Genomic DNA, 21,892 nt, shown 5'->3' with positions numbered 1-21,892 from the left:
GGTTCTTAATAAATTGGAACTTTGAGCAATACTTTGCCTTGGACTCTGATTTACTTTTGGATGCTATTTGGAACCCTGACAAATAATTTGTAGCTTGATCCAGTTAACTGATCTAGAAAATATATTTTATGACAGTTGCAGTGTCCTGGGGTCATTTGTGACATTCCCAACAGGCTTCTGACAAGCAAAGTCCGGAGGTGGGCAGATTTGCTTAATGACCCCATGATTCTTTTAACAACTGCAGTGATTCATTTAACAACTGTGACAAAAAGGGTCAGCTATGGAGCAAAACTCACTTAACAACTCAGCGATGGGAAATTTTGGGTGCAGTTGTGGTCATAAATTGAGGACTGCCTGTAGCCTTTTACCCCCTTGAGCAGCCTCTTTCTATTGGGTTTCACTTTGCTCCACGTTGTAACAAAGCAACCCTGTGTGGCAGCTGAGGGACATAATCCAAGCAGTAGGGGCCCCCTAAGAAGGGGCCACATTCCAAATGATATTGAAATTCAAGGCGTCCATGATCTAACTAACACACCTCAATATGAGGTTTCCCAGATCTGGGAGTTCGGTCACAAGTCCCTGGTAGATAATCATTGTAATGGTTCTTTTCATCCCAGACTTCAGAGCCTGCTGGCTTCTCCCAAGCCCTGGACCTTCCATAGATCCAAGTGGGTCATCCATACTAGGTTGTCATTATTCCACACAGTGGATGTCTGGCTCTGAATCCCATGGAAGAATACCTTGACGTAAGCATCCATTCTTGTGATATTGTCTCCCCAGAAACCATAGGCTTCTCAAATCATCAGAGGGAGCAGAGGGAGCGGTAGGGAGGAGGAGGGGGAGGATGTCGTTCCTGTGCAGGGCCTTTTGATTCCAACGGTCGTAGGGAGGGGCAGATACGAGGACAGCTTGAAAACTCGCAGTCGGTTGGGAGACCGTGGGTGCTGGTTACACCCGGTCGCTTGTACCAACCCCCGCATGCTAGGTGGTCAGGAGCTCCAGACCCAGGGCCTGAGGCTGGTGCTATGCAATGCGAGGTCCGTTGTTAACAAGGCCCCCCTCATTCACGATCTAATCTCGGAGGGGGAGCCGGACCTCGCGGGAATAACGGAGACCTGGTTGGGCCACGAGGGAGGTCTACCCCTCGTGGAAATGTGCCCGCCAGGTTATCGAGCATTTCACCAGCCCCGGGCCCAGGGAAGGGGCGGTGGGGTAGCAGTGATCATCCGGGAGGACTTAGAGCCGAGGGAGTTCACTGTGCCACAGACGTCCGGATGTGAATCCCTTGTTGTGAAATGGGGCCCTGGGAGACAGTTGGGCCTGCTGATAGTATACCTGGCTCCTCGCTATACATCAGCGGCCCTGCCCGAACTCCTCGAGCTGATCGCATCGGTGGCGGTTGAGACCCCCAAACTTTTAGTGATGGGGGACTTTAACCTGCCATCGGTGGGAGAAGCATCCGAGGGGGTTCGGGAGTTCATGGCCTCCATGACAGCCATGGACCTGACTCAATTGATTCAAGGCCCGACACACGAGGGAGGTCACACCTTGGACCTTGTTTTTGTCTCTGGCCAGTGGTCGAGTGATCTGGGAGGAGGGGACTTAACCATCACTCCCCTGTCATGGTCAGACCACTCACTCCTCCGACTTGACTTCCCTGGTGCTGCCCCCCGCTGCGGGGAGGCGGAACCGGAACATACTAGATGGTTCCGCCCCAGGCGCCTGATGGAACCAGAGAGGTTCCAGATGGAGCTTGGGCCACCTTCTGCGGCCCTGACCCGCCCTCGGTTAGAGGACCTGGTGGTCGCGTGGAACAATGCAACTACCGGGGCCTTGAACCGGGTGGCGCCTTTGCGGCCTCTCCGGCGGCAACGCTCCACCCTGGCCCCTTGGTTTACCGAGGAGCTAAGGGTGATGAAGCGCCGCAAGAGATGCCTAGAGAGTCGTTGGAGATCCTCCCGTTCCGAATTTGACCGGACACAGGTACGAGCCCATTTAAGGACGTACCTTGTGGCATTGACAGTGGCCAAACGTCAATATTGTGCCACTCTCATTGCATCCGCAGAGAACCGCCCTGCCGCCCTGTTTCGGGTGTCCCGCTCCCTCCTATTTCAGAGGCCGTGGGAGGCCCCTTTACAGGGTAGGGCAGAGGAATTTGGGAAATATCTGCAGGATAAAATCGCTCAAATCCGGAAGGATTGGGTCCCTTCCAGTGGTCCTGTAGAGGCGTCCGTGGCGAGTCTTGAGAGACCTATCTGGGAGGAGTTTGACTTGGTTGCCATCGAGGATTTGGACAGAGTGCGTGGACGACTGCGACCTACCACATGTTTACTGGACCCGTGCCCCTCCTGGCTTGTACTGGCATCCTGGGAGGTTACACGTGACTGGCTCCTGGGCCTAGTGAACGCTGCGTTGGGTGAGGGGTCTCTTCCAGCTGCCTTGAAAGAGGCGGTGGTGAGACCCTTGCTCAAGAAGCCTTCCCTGGACCCCACGGAGCTGGCCAATTATCGTCCTGTCTCCAACCTTCCCTTTCTGGCGAAGGTTGTAGAGAGTGTGGTGGCTTATCAGTTTCCACGTCATCTGGAGGAAAATGATTATCTAGACCCGCGCCAGTCCGGCTTCCGCCCTGGGCACAGCACGGAGACGCCCTTGGTCGCCTTGGTGGATGATCTCTGGAGGGCCAGAGATAGGGGTTGTTCCTCTATCCTGGTCCTATTAGACCTCTCGGCGGCTTTTGATACCATCGACCATGGTATCCTCTTGCGCCGACTGGAGGGGTTGGGGGTCGGGGTCACCGTTTTACGGTGGTTCGGCTCCTACCTTTCCGGCCGGACGCAACGTGTGTTGACAGGGGAGCAGAGGTCGACTCTGAGCCCCCTTACCTGTGGGGTGCCACAGGGGTCGGTCCTCTCGCCGCTCCTGTTCAACACATATATGAAGCCGCTGGGTGAGATCATCCGTGGTTTCGGGGTGGGATACCATCTGTACGCTGATGATACTCAGTTGTACATCTCCACCCCGAACCACCCCAACGAGGCCGTAGAAGTGATGTCCCGGTGTGTGGAAGCCGTACGGGTCTGGATGGATGACAACCGACTCAAGCTCAACCCCTCCAAGACGGAGTGGCTGTGGATTCCGGCCCCCCGGTTCAACCAGTTAATTCCATCTCTGGCCATCGGGGGTGTACAACTTGCCCTGGTGGAGTGGGCGCGCAATTTGGGCGTCCTCCTCGATGCTCGGCTGTCCATGGATGACCATGTGACGGCCGTGGCAAGGGGGGCGTTCCACCAGGTTCGCCTGGTGTGCCAATTGCGCCCCCTATTGGACCGGGATGCCTTGCGCACAGTCACTCATGCACTGGTGACATCTCGCCTGGACTACTGTAACGCTCTCTACATGGGGCTTCCCTTGAAATGCACTCGTAGACTACAGTTGGTCCAGAACGCGGCCGCGCGGGTAATTATGGGGAGTACAAGGTACTCCCATGTGACACCTTTCCTGCGCGAGCTGCACTGGCTCCCTGTGGTCTACCGGGTGCGTTTCAAGGTCTTGATAACGATCTTTAAAGCGCTCCATGGCTCAGGACCTAGCTACTTGCGGGATCGTATCCTGCCCCATACATCCCTGCGACCAATTCGCTCGCACAGAGAGGGACTCCTCCAGGTGCCGTCCACCAGACAATGTCGGAGGGCGGCGTCTAGGAGTAGAGCCTTCTCTGTTGCGGGCCCAGCCCTGTGGAATGATCTTCCCCCGGATATTAGGACTACCTCTGACCTCCGCGCCTTCCGGATAAAGCTCAAGACCCACCAATTTCAAGTAGCTGGCCTGGCTCAACCATAGTTCGTTCACACTGCTCCTGACGGGTTTTTTAATTTTGTGATTTTTGGAATTTTAGGGGATTTTAAATTGTGTTTTAATTGTCTTTATTTATCTTCCTACCTCCTCCTTGTACATGTATTCGTTTATTTTGTGTGTGTATTGTCCATATTGTTTTTATGTGTTTTATTGTATGCCGCCCCGAGTCCTTCGGGAGAGGGTGCGGCTAAGAAATAAATTTTATTATTATTATTATTATCACCATTAGCTTGCTCTGGCCTCGCTCCTGGGAGCAACACATGGTGTTATTGGTGCCGTCACTGGGACACGTACAGGGGCAGGGATCTCGGAGGCTGTGTTTGGAGCCACGAGGACAAGGCTGGGTGCAGTTCCTCCAAAGGGCCCTTTCTCTGATGTACTCACTCACTGCCTGCTGCAAACTGTCCTGTTTTGGGTCACCCTTAGGCAGCAAACTTATGGAGCCCCAGTCTGAGGCTTGACATTCTCGGGGGCGGGGGGAGAGATCATGGGTGGAACCGGTGATAACCTACCCACGCCTGGGAGCATCGGGGGACCGGCTACAACGGCTAACAGCAGAGCGAGGTGGACAGCTGCAGGCAGTCATCACGAAGCCTCCGACAGCCGGCTGTACGGGGCAACAAAGAATGACACCCCTTTGGGACAACGCATGTCAGCAGAGCTGCATTGAGCAGGCAGTTTGAAGCTGCAGCTGCGAACAAGCTAACCAGCTTGGGGAGGGGGAGGGAATCAGGTGCACTGGATGGTGGCTAACGTGAGGGTGTGGACTGCGACAGGATAAAGGCAAAAGCTCCCAGCGCTAACTTTATTCCTGTCTAAAAATTCATGGTGTTCTGAGGTCATGGCTTGTCACGGAATTAAAGCTTTGTGTTGCTATGGTATCCAAGCATCCTAGTTTTTGTTCAGCCACATGGGCCAGGCCTAGACATACTGAGAGAAAGTCAGCGCTCCCACATTCATCTATCTCAAGCTCTCCTGCCACCTGGAGAATCCCAGAGAGGCCTTGTTAAGCTATAGGATGGTGGAGGGAACATCAGTAGAGGCGCTGGAGATGGAGGCTGTAGTTGACGAGAGGGGCATGGATGAAGCAGAGGCACAGGAGGACATCAGCCAGCCCATGGTGAGGCCCAAGGAGCATGAGCACCAGGAGGATGGGCGGCTAGAGGAGGACAAAGGGGCCCCTGGAACATGGCCAGGTCACATTCCATCTGGAGAGTGGTGGCATAGTTCTGCGTTGACTGGGACTGGAGGCCCGAGGATGCCAATGCCCCCTCGCATTGGAACTCCGATGGAGGGAGAGACGTTGGACCGAGGATGAAGAGGGTGAGTGGAGCTATTCCACCAGCCCTGGGAGTAATACCATGGAGATCCTGCAAGAATGTTTTGGGGAGGCTAGTTTCAGGGATGCCCCCTCCTAGCAGCCATGGGCCACGAGGGTGGAACTGGCCACTACGTGGCAGAGGGGTCCCACTGGCCTTCAGAGATCCGTTTCCATCTTGCCAGCCCTAAATTGCGGTTAGACCAGGTACCAAGCAGGGCTAGGAGTATGGATCAGAATGGGCCCTGGGAGCAAGGCTCCTCCCTGGTGGAAGCTATATGGGGTACTGAGCAGACCACGTAAGGGCCAGGTTGCCCAGGAGGGTCCCCATCAGGGTCAGATGACACCCAGGGGATCACTGGGGGGACAGCTGAGCAATGGGCATAGCATCACAGTTACCTGACACGGACTGGGTAGCCGATCTCCATAGTGATCATGCCAGGGAGCTGGCAGATATGGGACTATGGGACTCTTCCTGGAAGCGCTTCAGGAGCTCATGTCACTTAAACAGCAGGGTCAGCCAATAAAGGACTGTTGTGGCCCAGCAGGAGCCGTTGGAGCTGCCACCAGACTCCGACAGTGAGGGTCCCTATGAGTCGGCTCTGGAGGATGTGGAGGACCCTGGGCAGGGTTCTGACTCTGAGCAGGGATCAGAGAGGCTGGTCGGCCACCAGGAGGCGCCTGAGGCATGGAGCAGTGGTGAAAGCCAAAGGGAGGGTGCTCCTGATGTCATGCCTTGGAGCAGTGGGGAGGAGTCATGGGACAGTGAGTCAGACATCAGCAGTGAGTTATTAAATGCTTGTTACCGGCGCGCTAAGCAGCGTCAGGAGCAATTGCGCAGTTACCGGAGGTAATTGCGCTCAGCTGATGATAATTAGACTCCTCTCCAGGCTATAAAAGGACTGCTTGTGCACACGCCTTTTTGCAGAAAATCAACGCAGGAACTATTGTGGGAGTACAATCTTGTGAGCGTGCCAGGCTGGATAGCTGCTATTGCGTATCAGTGCCGGAGGGTTCTGAAGGTCGAGTTGTGTTGGATTGCTGCCAAGGATCTGTCTGTCTGTGCAATAAACCTCATGAAGTATCTTTGGCTCGGAGTGTGTCTGTGATTGCGGGGGAAGAGGGGGGTCAGAACAAAGGACTATGTGAGGGAGTTTAGGAAAATCACCGGAAGACTGCGGTCCTGGCCAGAACGACTTTTGGTCCACCAATTTCGCATGGGCCTGGATCGGGACCTGCGTCAAGCATGTGTGTGCAGGGCGTTACCGCCCCAGTTACATGACTGGTTCCGGGCAGTTATAGAGTTAGATGTTGGTTTGAGAGAGTTCAGACAATGAGGGGACGGAGGTTTTGGAAAGCCAAGATGGGTTGCGGACAGACCAGCACTTCCCAAGCCAGCAAGGCCTGCTATAGCAGTTCTGGATGCATCTGACCAGGCCAGGAGGCCACCGCTTCGCTGTTTCATGTGTAATCAGATTGGGCACTGGGCGGCGGAGTGTCCTGCTCCAGCCCCCCGAACACCAGCCCCCAAAACACCATCAACCAGGGGAAAATCAAGGAGCGGCCTTGTCCAACGTCTGAGTGGTCATGAGCAGCTGCCCTGGTGCAACAAGCAGAGGACCAGACGCCAGTCAATTAGTTTGGGGTATTGCCAGGAGTTGGCCGGTTCCCAGTGGTGTCCTGTGAAAGTGGTGACAAGGACCCGGAGCACCCAATGGTGAGCAATTCTATCCATCCTTTCATGATCCCTGTGACCATCCAAAACCTCCATACCTCAAAAGGAACCCCATATGGGGCCCTGGTGGATTCGGGTTGCACACGGTGTCTAGTACGCCGGGCTGTGGTTGATGAGTTGAGGATCTGGGTGGTGCGGATGCATCAGCCAATTAGGTTTGAACAAATGGACAGCTCAATGCTGGGGTGAGGGGTGGGGAGTATGCCAGCTACTCATTTTACCAAACCAGTACAGTTGGAGATAGGGGACCATTGGGAGAAAATCTGGTTTATCGTACTGGAGAGAATGATTGAGCCTATCATCCTGGGGATGGCCTGGCTGGACAAATGGGGGCCTACCATTTGGTAGGAAGGAGGGTTTCAGAAGTTGAAGATAGGACTAGGTCCGGACCCATCTGGCCAGGAAGCGGCCACGGGAGGGGAAGAAGCTGGGTTACATGATAAGGCCCCAAACGTGGGTTATCCAAGTATATACGAGGATTTGGCAGAGGTCTTCAGTGAGGAAGAATGCGACGTCCTGCCACTGCACCAGTCAACCGATTGTGCCATTGAGTTAATACCTGGGGCTAAATTGCAAAAACCCTGTATATATTCAATGACCCTGAAAGAGCTTGAGGAGTTAAGACGCTACATAGACAAGAACTTGGCCAGGGGTTTCATCTGGTGTAGCAGATCAAGAATGACTGTGCTGGTTCTATTCTGGGAGAAAAAGGATGGGGGCCTACGCCTATGTGTAGACTTCCGGGGTTTAAATGGTGTGTGTGTGTGTGTGGAACATCTCTACCGTCTGCCTCTGATGAAGGACCTACTTGTAACCTTTGTGATGGGCCGCATTTTCACGAAACTTGATCTGAAAGAAGCCTACTACCGGCTGCGTATCTGACCAGGGGACAAGTGGAAAACAATGTTTAATTGTCCCCTGGGAAACTTCCCATTTCAGGTGATGTCGCTCGGGTTACAGGGCACCCTGGCTGTGTTCATGCAGTTGATCAACAAAGTCCTGCATGAACATCTATACTGGGGGGTACTTGTATACCTGAACAACATCCTTATTGGATGTTGGCAAGTCTTGCAGAAGCTACTAGCTGCCAAGTTGTTTGTGAAGCTCTCAAAATGCGTGTTCCATCGTACCAGACTGGATTATCTGGGCTACCGTATTTTGAGTGAGGGGGTTGAGACGGATCCACGTAAGGTCCATGTCAGGGTTCCAAACAGCATCCAAAAGTAAATCAGAGTCCAAAGCAAAGTATTGCTCAAAGTTCCAATTTATTAAGAGAGCCATGTTGGCACATCTGGGAAAACCAGAATATGAAAGCTTCCAGGTTTTCCCCACCTAGTTGAAAGTTCAAGATCTTGCCCCCCACCCACAATTCCATCAAATGGTCCAATCTCCCACTGTCATGCTGGCAGTTCCACCCATCCAGTTCTGGTCAGGTGCAGAGGTGCAGAGACAAAGGATGACCTTGGCTTTCTTTCTTTCTAGAAATAATGGACCAGAATTAGTGGACCAGAGGAATGCCGTTGATATAGTTTACTTGGACTTCAGTAAGGCTTTTGATAAGGTAGACCATAACCTACTACTAGATAAAGTAGAAGAATGTGGGTTAGACAGCATCACCACCAGATGGATTCGTAACTGGCTGACCAACCGCACTCAACGTGTAGTCCTCAATGGAACTGCATCTACATGGAGGGAAGTATGCAGTGGAGTACCCCAAGGCTCTGTTTTAGGCCCAGTACTCTTCAACATCTTCATCAATGATTTGGATGAGGGAATAAATGGGGAACTCATCAAATTTGCAGATGACACCAAGCTGGCAGGAATAGCCAACACTCCAGAAGATAGGCTTAAGATACAGAAGGATCTTGACAAACTTGAACATTGGGCACTATCTAATAAAATGAAATTCAATGGTGAAAAGAGTAAGGTTCTACATTTAGGCAACAAAAACGGAATGCACAGGTACAGTATAGGTGGTACCGTGCTCAATAGTAGTAACTGTGAGAGGGATCTTGGAGTTCTAGTGGACAACCATTTAAATATGAGCCAGCAGTGTGCAGCAGCTGCCAAAAAAGCCAACACAGTTCTAGGCTGCATCAACAGAGGGATAGAATCAAGATCACGTGAAGTGTTAATACCACTTTATAATGCCTTGGTAAGGCCACACTTGGAATACTGCATTCAGTTCTGGTCGCCACGATGTAAAAAAGATGTGGAGACTCTAGAAAGAGTGCAGAGAAGAGCAACAAAGATGATTAGGGGACTGGAGACTAAAACATATGAAGAACGGTTGCAGGAACTGGGTATGTTTAGCTTAAGAGAAAGAAGGACTAGGGGAGACATGATAGCATTGTTCCAATATCTCAGAGGTTGCCACAAAGAAGAGGGAGTCAAACTATTCTCCAAAGCACCTGAGGGTAGAACAAGAAGCAATGGGTGGAAACTAATCAAGGAGAGAAGCAACTTAGAACTGAGGAGAAATTTCCTGACAGTGAGAACAATTAATCAGTGGAACAGAAGTTGCCTCCAGAATGCCCCAACACTGGAAGTCTTTAAGAAGATGTTGGATAGCTATTTGTCTGAAACGGTATAGGGTTTCCTGCCTAGGCAGGGGGTTGGACTAGAAGACCTCCAAGGTCCCTTCCAACTCTACTATTGTATTATTGTATTGTATTGTATTATTATTATTGTATTGTATTGTATTGTATTAATTTTGTTTTGGCTACACAGTAGGTACAATCCCCCCTCCCATTTTTCCACAATAGAAAAAGGCATAGTAGAATAATAGAAAGTATGGCAGGCCTGGACTTCCGGTTCCGGCGGCTGACGGCGACGGGCAGAGACTGCTCGCCCCGTGCATCCCCGGTGGGCTCCCCACCCCTTGGGGGGCACAGGACGCCCCGAAGAGGCGTTCTGCCAGAGGAGCGGCGCAGCAGGAGGACCCCTGCATCGGCGGCGGCTGTCGGGGGGCTCTCGCTTCGCTCCAGGCACTGAGGAGCGCGAAGGGGAGGCGCGCTGAAGCGTCTTCGCTGTGAGGCTGTCCGGAAGAAAAAAAGATACTTGAAGGATGCAGCGGCGGTGCGGTGAGGCGTAGACTCCCTTCATACCTATTACCAATCCTAAAACTTGTCAGTGGTGTTAATTGGAACTTTTGTTTAACTTGGAGAAGTGCGGCTGGAGGGGAGGGGGATTTCCCCCCCCCCCTTGGACAAGCGGCTAGAAATAAAAGTGCTCGTAGCCCCAGGGAAGGAGGAGGGGGAGAGCCAAACCAATGAGGTCACAATCCAACTAAATGGATCTTCAGACTTAACCCTTTCAAGAAAATGTGATCTTTGGGAACTTTGAATCCTGAAAATTTTATTTGTTGCCTCAGTTCTCGAAGTTGGCAGGGCAAGATGGCACACTTCCGTTGTCTTCATGAAAGCTGAACTTGACTCCACCTTTTAACTTCAGGCTTCCGGTCTTTGTCTCCGTGTTATTTGGATACTTCTCTTGTGGATTGTTTGCCTTTGAACTTTCTGGAGTGAAAAACGTCTGTTCCCTGCCAGGGTGATTAGAGAGTTCCCTTGTGCCTGGTCTCTCTACCCCCCCGAACTCCCTTGGCTGCTCTACCACTCTGACTGATTCTTCTCTATACTGACTGGACTCTTTATTACTAACAATGACATCTAAAAGACCACCTCCTGGAAAGTCCGGCTTTGCTACCTCTGCCCCGACATCTGCAACCTCAAGTCCGAGCACGCAATCAACATTGACAGCTTTTAAACAAGTTAAAACTACGGACTTGGAGTTTCATCAAATGTTTCAACAAATTCTACAGGGACAAGAGGAAATTAAGAAACAGCTGAAGGAGATGAAAGAAGAAATTAGAGGGAACCAGGAAAAAATTGATAAGAACTCACAGAGATTGGATCACTTGGAGCAGGGGGCGGCTGAGATGAGGGGGGTGATGGAGGGCGTGCAAAAGGGAAATAAAGAGCTTGACACCCAACAAATGAAAATAGAGTTTGAGAGAATGTCCTTTTATCTTAGATTTAAGAATGTGATGGAGACAGATGATGAAAACATTAGGGACATCATGACAACTATCTTGGCTGAGTATACCCAGAAAGAAAAACAACAGATGGGGTGGGAAATAGACCTGGTCTATAGAGTGAACTCCACATATGCTAGAACACACAATGTCCCCAGGGAGGTGCACATTAAATTTCTTAGGAAAAGCACAAGAGATGAAATTCTGAATACACAAAGGGGACAAGCCCTGATATACAAAGATAAGGAGATAACCATACTGAAACAGATCCCCAAGAAAGTGAGGGAGAAAAGAAAATATTATTCGCAATTGGCGAATAAATTATACCAGAAGGGGGTGTGGTTTCGTTGGTTGCTGCCTGAAGGTATGTTAATATTCTGGGAGGAGACAAGGGTCAGAATTAGCACACCCATAGAGGCGCAGACCTTTATGGAAAAAAATAAATTACTCCTAGAAAAACCAGAAGACATCACAGTAGATACGCAAGACACGGGAGGGGCCAGAGCACTGCCAACGGGGGGAGATGGGGCAACATCAAGAAAGCTCAGATCACACAAATAAGTAAGAAAATCCACATGATACAAATTGATTGAAATTATTTTTGAATTTACCACACTGACTATATGTTATTATGTAATATTTGAATGCTATGCAAATGTACACCATGAGTCTGGAGGGGGCGTATACCTACCGTATGGTAGAAAGAAGAAAAGGAAGCTGAGGGGCTGAGGGGCTTTTTATCAAAATGTTTTATTATGTTTTTAGGGGGTTCTAGGAAGGGGAGGGGGGATAACCAGGCCAGGAGGGAAGCCAACGCCAGACGAACAGGTGAGTCTATGAAGGAAGTGAGCGGGGTGAGGGGGGAGAGGGAACAAGTTATTCCAGTAGAGGGTTGTTTTATTAGAACGGTCGCGGGGAGGGGGGGATGCGAGGACAAGAAAAGATCGTAAGGTCGGTTGGGAGACCGTGGCTGCTGGCTACGCCCGGTCGTCTGTAGCAACCCCCGCAGCCTAGGTGGTCGGGAACTACAGAGCCAGGGCCTGAGGCTGATGCTCTGCAATGCAAGGTCCGTGACCAACAAGGCCCCCCTCATTAACAAGTTGATCTCGGAGGGGGAGCTGGACCTTGCAGGGATAACGGAGACCTGGTTGGGTCACGAGGGGGGTGTACCCCTCGTGGAAATGTGCCCACCGGTTTTCCGTGCATTCCATCAGCCTCGGGCCCTGGGTAAGGGTGGTGGGGTGGCGGTAGTTATACGGGATTGTCTGGAGCCGAGGGAGTTCACTGTTCCTCAGATACCCGGGTGTGAGTTGCTGGGTATGAAATGGGGCCCAGGGAGGCAGTGGGGTCTGCTGATTGTATATTTGGCTCCTCGCTATACGTCAGCGGCCCTGCCCGAGCTCCTCGAGCTGGTCTCGGAGACGGCGGTTGAGATACCCAAACTTCTGGTTATGGGGGATTTCAACCTGCCGTCGACGGGAACAGCGTCCGAGGTGGCTCGGGAGTTCATGGCTTCCATGACAGCCATGGGCCTGACCCAACTAATTCAGGGCCCCACACACGAAGGCGGCCACACACTGGACCTTATCTTTGTATCTGAGCAGTGGACGAGTGATCTGGGAATAGGGGATTTAGAGATTACGCCCCTGTCATGGTCAGATCACTCATGTCTCCGACTGGACTTCCTTGGCGCTACCCTCCACCGCGAGGAGGCGGAGCCAGTTTGTTCAAGCTGGTACCGCCCCAAGCACTTGATGGAACCGGACAGGTTCCAGACGGAGCTTGGGCCTTTACCTGTAGCCCTGACCTGCGCTCAGTCGGAGGACCTAGTCGACGCCTGGAATAGGGCGACGGCGGGGGCCTTGGACCGGGTTGCGCCTCTGCGACCTCTCCTACGGCAACGACCCACCCGGGCTCCCTGGTACACCGAGGAGCTTAGGGTGATGAAGTGCCATAGGAGACGTCTAGAGAGCAGGTGGAGGTCCTCACGCTCCGAATCTGACCGAACACAGGTAAGAGCCTATTTACGGACCTACCTTGTGGCATTGAGAGCGGCCAAACGTAGACATTGTGCCGCTCTCATTGCGTCTGCGGATAACCGCCCTGCCGCCCTGTTTAGGGTGACCCGCTCTCTCCTGTTGCAGGAGACGCGGGAGGCACCCTTGCAGGGAAGAGCAGAGGAGTTTGGGGAATATCTGCAAGACAAAGTCGCTCAGATCCGAAGCGGATGGGCCCCCCCCAGTGGACCGGACGAGCCAACATCAGTGAGTCTTGTGAGTCCACTCTGGGAGGAGTTTGACTCTGTTGCCCCCGAGGATTTAGACGGGTTGCGTGGACGGCTGCGACCCACCACATGTTCAATGGACCCGTGCCCCTCCTGGTTGGTACTGGCATCCTGGGAGGTGACGCGAGGCTGGCTTCTGGGCCTGGTGAACGCCTCATTGAGCGAGGGTTCCTTACCGACTGCCTTGAAAGAGGCGGTGGTGAGGCCCCTGCTCAAGAGGCCTTCACTTGACCCAACGGAGCTAGCTAATTATCGTCCAGTCTCCAACCTCCCCTTTTTAGCGAAGGTTGTTGAGAATGTGGTGGCACAGCAATTTCCACGTCACCTCGACGAATCCGTATATCTAGACCCACGCCAGTCCGTCTTCCGACCCGGACACAGCACCGAGACAGCCTTGGTCGCGTTGGTGGATGATCTCTGGAGGGCCAGAGATAGAGGTTGCTCCTCTATCCTGGTCCTATTAGACCTCTCAGCGGCTTTTGATACCATCGACCATGGTATCCTACTGCGCCGGCTGGAGGGGATGGGAGTCGGAGGCACCGTTTTACGGTGGTTCGGCTCCTACCTCTCCAGCCGGATGCAATATGTGTTGACTGGGGGGCAGAGGTCAACCCCGAGGCCAATTTCTTGTGGGGTGCCGCAGGGGTCGGTCCTCTCGCCCCTTCTGTTCAACGCATATGTGAAGCCGCTGGGTGAGATCATCCGTGGTTTTGGGGTTGAGTACCATCTGTACGCTGATGATACTCAGTTGTACATCTCAACCCCAAGCCACCCCAACGAGGCTGTCGAAGTGATGTCCCAGTGTTTGGAAGCCGTCGGGGTCTGGATGGGGGACAACAGACTCAAACTCAACCCCTCCAAGACTGAGTGGCTGTGGCTACCGGCGCCTCGGTTCAGCCAGCTGATTCCATCACTGGCCATAGGGGGCGAACAATTGCCCCCTGTGGAACGGGCGCGCAATTTGGGCGTCCTCCTAGACGCCCGGCTGTCAATGGATGATCATGTGGCAGCCGTGGCAAGGGGGGCGTTCCACCAGGTTCGCCTGGTGTGCCAATTGCGCCCCCTTCTGGACCGTGATGCCCTACGCACAGTCACTCATGCACTGGTGACGTCTCGCCTGGACTACTGTAACGCTCTCTACATGGGGCTTCCCTTGGGACGCGCCCGAAGACTGCAGCTAGTCCAGAACGCAGCCGCGCGGGTAGTCATGGGGAGTACTAGGTACTCCCACGTAACACCTCTCCTGCGCGAGCTGCACTGGCTACCTGTGGTCTTTCAGGTGCGTTTCAAGGTTCTGATCACCATCTTTAAAGCGCTCCATGGCATAGGGCCTAGTTACCTGCGGGATCGCATCCTCCCACATACATCCCTGCGGCCAATCCGCTCTCACAGGGAGGGCCTTCTCCTGGTGCCGTCCACGAGGCAATGCCAACGGGCGACACCGAGGAGTAGGGCCTTCTCTGTGATGGGCCCAACCCTCTGGAATGACCTCCCCCCCGATATTAGAATCACTTCTGACCTCCGCTCCTTCCGACAGAAACTGAAGACACACCTGTTCCGACTGGCTGGTTTGGCATAATTTTAACGTCTACCTCCAGGCATACACATTCTTACTGGTTTTTAGAGGGATATTGTTTTAATTTTAACTTGATATTTTAAACTTTTGTATTGATTTATTTATTAGCTGTACAGTTTGGCATATTTCACCCTCCTCTTATACATGTATTTATATAGTTATTTCTACGTTTTAATCTGTTGTATTTTAATACGGACTGTACACCGCCCCGAGTCCCTTTCGGGAGAGGGGGCGGTATATAAACGCTAATAATAAATAAATAAATAAATAAATAAATACCGCAGTTTGCGGCTGCCACAATTTGTAACCTTCCCCATACCTTTTCCTTTTGCAAAACACCCAAAAACCAATAAAACTTTGTGTTTTTTTTTTAAAAAAAAGAAAGTATGGCAGGCCTGAGATCCACAAGAAAGCTTCAGGTCTGACAGTCCAGGCAGTGGTGGAATGGCAAGCGCTGAGGACATGGAGGCAATTGCAAAGTTTCCTCAGCTTTGCTAACTTTTACTGGCAGTTCATTGCCCCTGATGGACCTGCTGCGCACCAAACCTGTTGTAGTGAAGCCCCATCTGGGACAGTCCCTAAAATGGACGACTGACTGTCAACGGGCATTTGAGAAGCTAAAGGCTCTGTTCACTCGTGAGCTGGTCTTGAAACACCCTGACCAGGCAAATCTCTTTGTTGTACAAGCAGACGCCACTGACATAGCTGTGGGGGCCATCCTATTATAGGCTAACTGCCAAGGGAGGCTACAGCCCTGTGCATACACCTCATGGAAGCTCACACCAACAGAGCATGGCTGGGCCATATGGGAGAAGGAGGCCTTTGCAGTGAGGTGGGCACTCTTAGCATGGTGGCATTTGCTTGAGGGGGGCTAACCAACCGTTCGAGGTGTGGACAGAGCACAAGAACCTGGAAGCCCTGCAAACACAATGGAAGTTATTCCCAAAACAGGTTTGGTGGGTGCAGTACTTCCAACGGTTCAACTTCAAGTTGAAGTACGTTCCGGCGGGGAGGAATTTCTTGGCTGATGCTCTGTCCTATATGCCCCAGTATAATAGCAAACAAGACGAGATAGTGCAGGCTATAATCCCACCTAACCAGCCAGTGAGACAGGTGACTGGTGAACCCCCTAGGAACCCCCTGCATGATGAACTGTGTAGTGCATTACTAGCTGACCCCTGGCTAGCAGAAAATAGAACCTTATTAACTCACAGATAGGGGATAGCGTGGAAGGGGGACAAAATGTACATACCCACAGTCCTCAAGCCAAAAATACTACAACATTGTCATGACGTCAAACCAGCTGGCCACTTCGGCTTCCTTAAGACATTACATCTAGTACGACAACAGTTTTGGTGGCCTGGATTGTGGGCGGCAGTGGAAAATTACATAAAGAGATGTCCAGTTTGCACCTTGACCAAGCATCGGTCTGGAAAACCGCTTGGCCTGTTACAGCTAGTGGCCGACCTCGTCCGTCCATGGGAAGAAATCGCAATGGATTTCATCGTGGATTTACCCAGTAGCAACGGACCTACGGTGATATGGACAGTGGTTGACCTATTTTCAAAACAGGCCCATTTTGTACCCTGCACCAGTATACTGTTGGCAAGGCAGCTGGCTAAAATGTTTCTCCAACACATGTATCGCTTACATGGTGTACCTCACCGCATTGTCTTGGATAGGGGGGGTGCAATTTACCACCAGGTTTTGGCGGGACTTTGTACGGTTGATCGGGTCTTCGCAGGGGTTAAGCTCAGAGTTCCACCCTAGCACCAATGGGGCAGATGAAAGAGCCGATGCTATGGTGGAATGCTACCTGAGATGTTCTGTTTCCTACCAGCAATCAGATTGGTTGGGCCTCTTACCATTTGCACAGGCAGCATATAATAACACGGTGCACTGCAGCACCGGCCTCGCCACCTTCTGGGTGGTGTATGGAATGGAGTTCCCTGCCATCCCAGAGCTAGAGCTTAACCCCACCTAACCCCGCAACCCCAAGGGAGTGGGCTGACAAGATACAGGAAACCTGGCCTCAAGTAAAAGTATCCTTACAGAAAGTGGCTGAGGAGTACAAAAAACAGGCCGACAAGAGGAGGGCAGATCACAAACTTTTCACGGGGGGGGATCGAGTATACCTATGTACTAAATATCTAAAATTATGGATAACAAGTAAAAAAATTGGGCCCCAAATATCTAGGCCCATTCACCATAATCTTGGTAATCAACCCTGTTACAGTTGAACTGAAGCTACCACCTCTACTGGGCAAAATCTACCCTGTCTTTCTCAGTAGCCTGTTGAAGCCAGTGGAGGCCACAAATATCAGGCCCCTCCCCAATGCCCCTGAACCAATACATGCAGACCACTACGAACTAGATAAGATCATAGACTTGTGACTGCATAGGGGAAAAGTCCAATACCTGGTGTGGTGGAAGGGGTATCTCTTTACTGATGTGTCATGGGTAGCAGCGCCTGATGTCAAAGCCAGGAGGTTGTTACGACAGTTCCATCAAAAACATCCTCACAAAGCGGGGGGGGGGGGGCGGCGGCAGCGGGCCGTATGGACGATACTAACTCCTCTATGTTCTGTCTTCCAGGTGGACCCCTGGTAGAGGGGAGTCACCGGTCAAGTCCTGGACTGAGGCTCAACATTCTCGGGAGGGAGAGATTGCGGGTGGAACCAGTGACGACCTACCTGCACCTGGGAGTGTCAGGGGGACCAGCTACAATGGCTGACAGCAGAGCAAGGTGGGCAGCTGCAGGCAGTCATCATGAAGCCTCCAACGGCTGGCTGCATGGGGCAATGAAGAATTGCACCCCTTTGGGCTGATGCACGTCAGCAGAGCTGCGTTGAGCAGGCAGTTTGAAGCTGCTGCTGAGAACAAGCCAACCAGCTGGGGGGGGGGGGGAATTGGGCCAGATGGTAGCTAACGTGAGGGTGTGGACTGTAACAGGATAAAAGGCGCTGGAAGGCAGAAGCTCCCAGAGCTGACTTTATTCCTGTCTACATGGGACTCCCCTTGAGATGCACCCGAAGGCTGCAGCTGGTTCAGAATGCGGCCGCGCGGGCAGTCTCGGGAGTCTTTAGCTACTCCCACGTAACACCTCTCCTGCGCGGGCTACACTGGCTGCCTGTGGCTTTTCGGGTGCGTTTCAAGGTGTTGACCATCATCTTTAAGGCGCTCCATGGCACAGGACCTAGTTATTTGCGGGATCGTATCCTGCCCCATTCATCCCTTCGGCCGATTCGCTCACACAGAGAGGGACTCCTCCGGGTGCCGTCCACTAGGCTGTGCCAGCGGGCGACGCCTAGGGGAAGGGCCTTCTCTGTGATGGGCCCGACCCTCAGGAATGACCTTCCCCCTGACATTAGAACGACTACGGATCTCCGCTCCTTCCGTCAGAAACTTAAAACCCACCTGTTCCAGCTAGCCGGCTTGGCCTAATTCCACCTTTCCCACCTCAGTTTTACTTCTAAATTTTATGATTGGTTTTATGGTCTGTTTTTAACTTTTATAAATTCGTACAGGGGTTGTTTAATCTGATTTTTAGCTATTTATACAATTGTTTGTATAGTTTTTTAAATTTATTCCTGTACACCGCCCCGAGTCCCTCCGGGGAGAGGGGGCGGTCTAGAAATCTAATAAATAATAATAATAATAATAATAATAATAATAATAATAATAATAATAATAATAATAATAATAATAATAATAATAATAATAATAATAATAATTATTATTATTATTATTATTATTATTATTATTATTATTATTATTATTATTATTATTATTATTATTACGAACTCATGGTGTTCTGAGGTCCTGGCTTGTCACAGAATTAAAGCTTTGTGTTGCTATGGTATCCGAGCATCCTACTTTTTGTTCAGCCACATGGGCCAGGCCTAGACATGCTGAGAAAACTATGGATGGGCTTCAGGGAGTAAGAAAGGAGCGCAGGCATAGATTAGAGGCTTTCTAGCCACTGCTTATAACCTTTATAACCTTTATAACCTTTATAACCTTTATAACCTTTATAACCTTTATAACCTTTATAACCTTTATAACCTTTATAACCTTTATAACCTTTATAACCTTTATAACCTTTATAACCTTTATAACCTTTATAACCTTTATAACCTTTATAACCTTTATAACCTTTATAACCTTTATAACCTTTATAACCGTCAGTGTGTTGGTCCCCTCCGACGACCTCAGTTTGTCTCTCGTTGTAGGTCTGGTGGAAGCTTCCTTTGAAATTGTTCTTCTTCTTCAACTCTTCACATACGCTGTAGGCCGCACTGAGGCTCCCTTTGCCACCCTCAATGTTGGCCGAGGCCTCGAGGCTTAGACAGTATTTGACTTCATCAGCAGACAAGCCATCCAAAGCTGTCTCGCAGACCCGCACAGCTGTCACGTCCCTCATGCAGCCCCCCCAAGTGCAGGTGATCGATGAAGTGGGTCCTGTAGGTGCCGATGAGCTACCGATATTCCAGAAGGGAGTTGGGTTGGTACTTGGCAGGGAGACTGCGAAGGGAGTGCTTGAAATGGCTGGAGGGAATGTATTGGCTGATATGGAAGCTACAAAGGAAACAGAAGACCACACAGGTAGGGCGACAGAACTAGTGGGCCTTGTGATCAAATCATAAAGGCGTGGTTTGGGATCAAAGGGTAGCAGTCTTGCAGAATTGGTGAGTAACTAGATCAGGGTTTCTCAACTAGGCAACTTTTAAGGTGTCTGGACTTCAACTTCCAGAATTCCCCAGCCAGCATGCCATCCAGGCCTTAGCAGGTGGAAACATCTAGCTGAGTCAAGCCCAGTTTATACAGGTAGTCTTTGACTTATGACCACAATTGAGCCCAACATTTCTGTTGTTGAGTGAGACATTTGTTAAGTGAGGTTTGCCCCATTTTATGACCTTCCGTGCCACAGCTGTTAAGTGAATCACTGCAGTTGATATGTTAATAACCCGGATGTTAAGTGACTCTAACTTCCCCATTGACTTTGTTTGTCAGGTCGCAAAAGGTGATCACATGACCTTGGGACACAGAAATGGTCATAAATATAAACCAGTTGCCAAGCATCTGAATTCTGATCACATAATCATGGAAATGCTATAAAGGTCATAACTGTGAAAAATAGTTATAAGCCATATCTTTCAGTGCTGTTGTAACTTTGAAATACGTCATACGAATGGATGATTGTAGTAAAGCCCTGTAGGATTTCCCAGCCATTATCCCTCACCCAGGCCTCCTTCACCTGTAATAAGAGCAGGAGACTTGTGACTTGCAAAACTGTACTTGTCTTGGCTACTTTTCTGCATGGTGAAGTCCACCACCGTGGAGTGAGTTCCAGCCAACATCATCTGGACCTGTTGCTCGGGTTTTGGCTGTACATCAAGTCCAACTTTCCAGTCATTCTTCACGCCAAATGCTGCTGCGTGAAGCACATCAATGCCCGAGCTTTGTAGGGAAGTGTGAACCTTCCTCTGACAACTCACTTTGGCTTTCCAGTCAATGGCCTCCAAGGGAAGTCTCTGAAGAGGCCTATCCTGCAGTAGAGGGTTATGGCACAGGGTGCAAGTGTCATCAGCTTTCTGCCACTGATTCAGATCCAACACCTTGGCCTTCTTCTCCAGCATGGTGATGTCAAAGCCTTCTCCAGCCAAAATGTAGCCAGGCACAAAGTCATTTTCCTCATCGCATTCATTGGCTGTGCCAACATGGCAATAGGAAGAGACGCTGGTCAAAAAAAGGAGGAGTAAGAGAAGCTGTAGGGTGAAGGCAGCATAGATGGACTTGGCATTCAGCATGGTTAATCCTACATGGGAAAGAAAAACGGACTGTGAATTCCAGAAGCTGCATTAAAAATGAGATTTCAGGATTTGACTGGAAGTTGTCCAGCTGGACAGACGTGTGTGTGTCGGGGGGCTCTCAAGAGTCTCACATGAACCCTGTCTGACAAACCATCTCCGAGATCTTTTTTAGATCGGAACCCCCCTGGAGGGGGGGAGAAGAAGGGACAGCATCTCATGAGACCGAGGGGGAGGCAACAGGTCTCTCACAGGTCAGAGATTTGCCCTCTGAATCAGAGTAGGGGTGGCAGCATGGCAACATGCTGTACAAGAAGCTGACTTCCAGGCAAAGCAAATGAACAGGAGTGTGAGGAAGAGATGAAAGACCAGTAAGAAAATTCATCTAACCCACAGCCATAAATCAAACTTGGAAAAGGCAAAGAATCTTGAGAGCATACATAATATTGATGGTCAGACCGGGATTTTTTCAAAAAGAAAGAAAGAAAGAAAAGGAAAATGGAGGGTTGAAACACTACCCCCCCAAAAAAGCCATTTGTTTGAAACAATTTGGACAGAAAGGGAGAAAGCAGAGAAGTGACTAACCCATTCAAATACTAACTCTAAATTTGGCTTCCAACTTGAAAAGATTGTGTTTTTAAAGAAGTCGAGGAGCGTGAAGATTTACTGTGTCTGAGTGTCTTTTAACTAACATATCTTAAGCAACCCCAATGAATGAGAGATGGAATACAACAAGGGAGAAAGATCAAGAAAAAAACACTCACTGACAGCCGATAACCTAATCTTGCCTGTGTGGGAAATTCTAATTAACCAACTGCTGTAAATCAGAACTTGGAAAAGCAGGAGGCGAAGAAGAAACATACCTGAGTTTTGGCTGTATGCAAGCTTGTTCCAATTAATATATTGTGAGCAGCTATGACCAACGAGAGTTGAGGAGTGGCAAGGAAAGGAAATAATAGCAGAGTCAAGAACTGGGAAATACGAAGGGGGGTTTTTTTCTTCCATTTTTTTCTGCAAAAGATAAAGAAGGCTCCAGCTTCTCTTCCGGTTTCACAGTAGTTGAATTAACTAAATTTAAGGTGGACCAGAACCTCTAAATAAGACTTCTATAACTAACTGCAATTTTGGAACTGGACATTAAGGAAAAACAAAAGACCAAGATGGCTCTCGTCACTCTTCCCCACAGCAGCTGAAGTAGTTAAATTTAAGGTGGCCCAGAACTCTGAAATAAGAATTGTATAACTAAATGTAACTTAGGAATTGGACATCATGGAAAACTGG

General features: G+C 50.5%; 1 pseudogene across 1 annotated transcript; it reads right to left on the bottom strand.

The window, feature by feature from the left end:
• Positions 1–397: 397 nt before the first annotated feature.
• Positions 398–20,768, bottom strand: LOC309400551 (perforin-1-like; annotated as a pseudogene). Its single transcript has 6 exons — positions 20,746–20,768; positions 20,059–20,657; positions 18,984–19,379; positions 18,723–18,821; positions 4,066–4,305; positions 398–793 (listed from the first exon to the last, which is right to left on the bottom strand). The product of its transcript is annotated as a perforin-1-like (transcript).
• Positions 20,769–21,892: the final 1,124 nt, after the last annotated feature.

This window comes from Natrix helvetica, assembly GCF_964273705.1.
Source record: "Natrix helvetica genome assembly, chromosome: W".
Lineage (NCBI taxonomy): Eukaryota > Metazoa > Chordata > Lepidosauria > Squamata > Natricidae > Natrix > Natrix helvetica.
The sequence above is the reverse complement of the archived record's forward strand: the minus strand, read 5'-3'. Positions and strand labels throughout refer to the sequence as shown.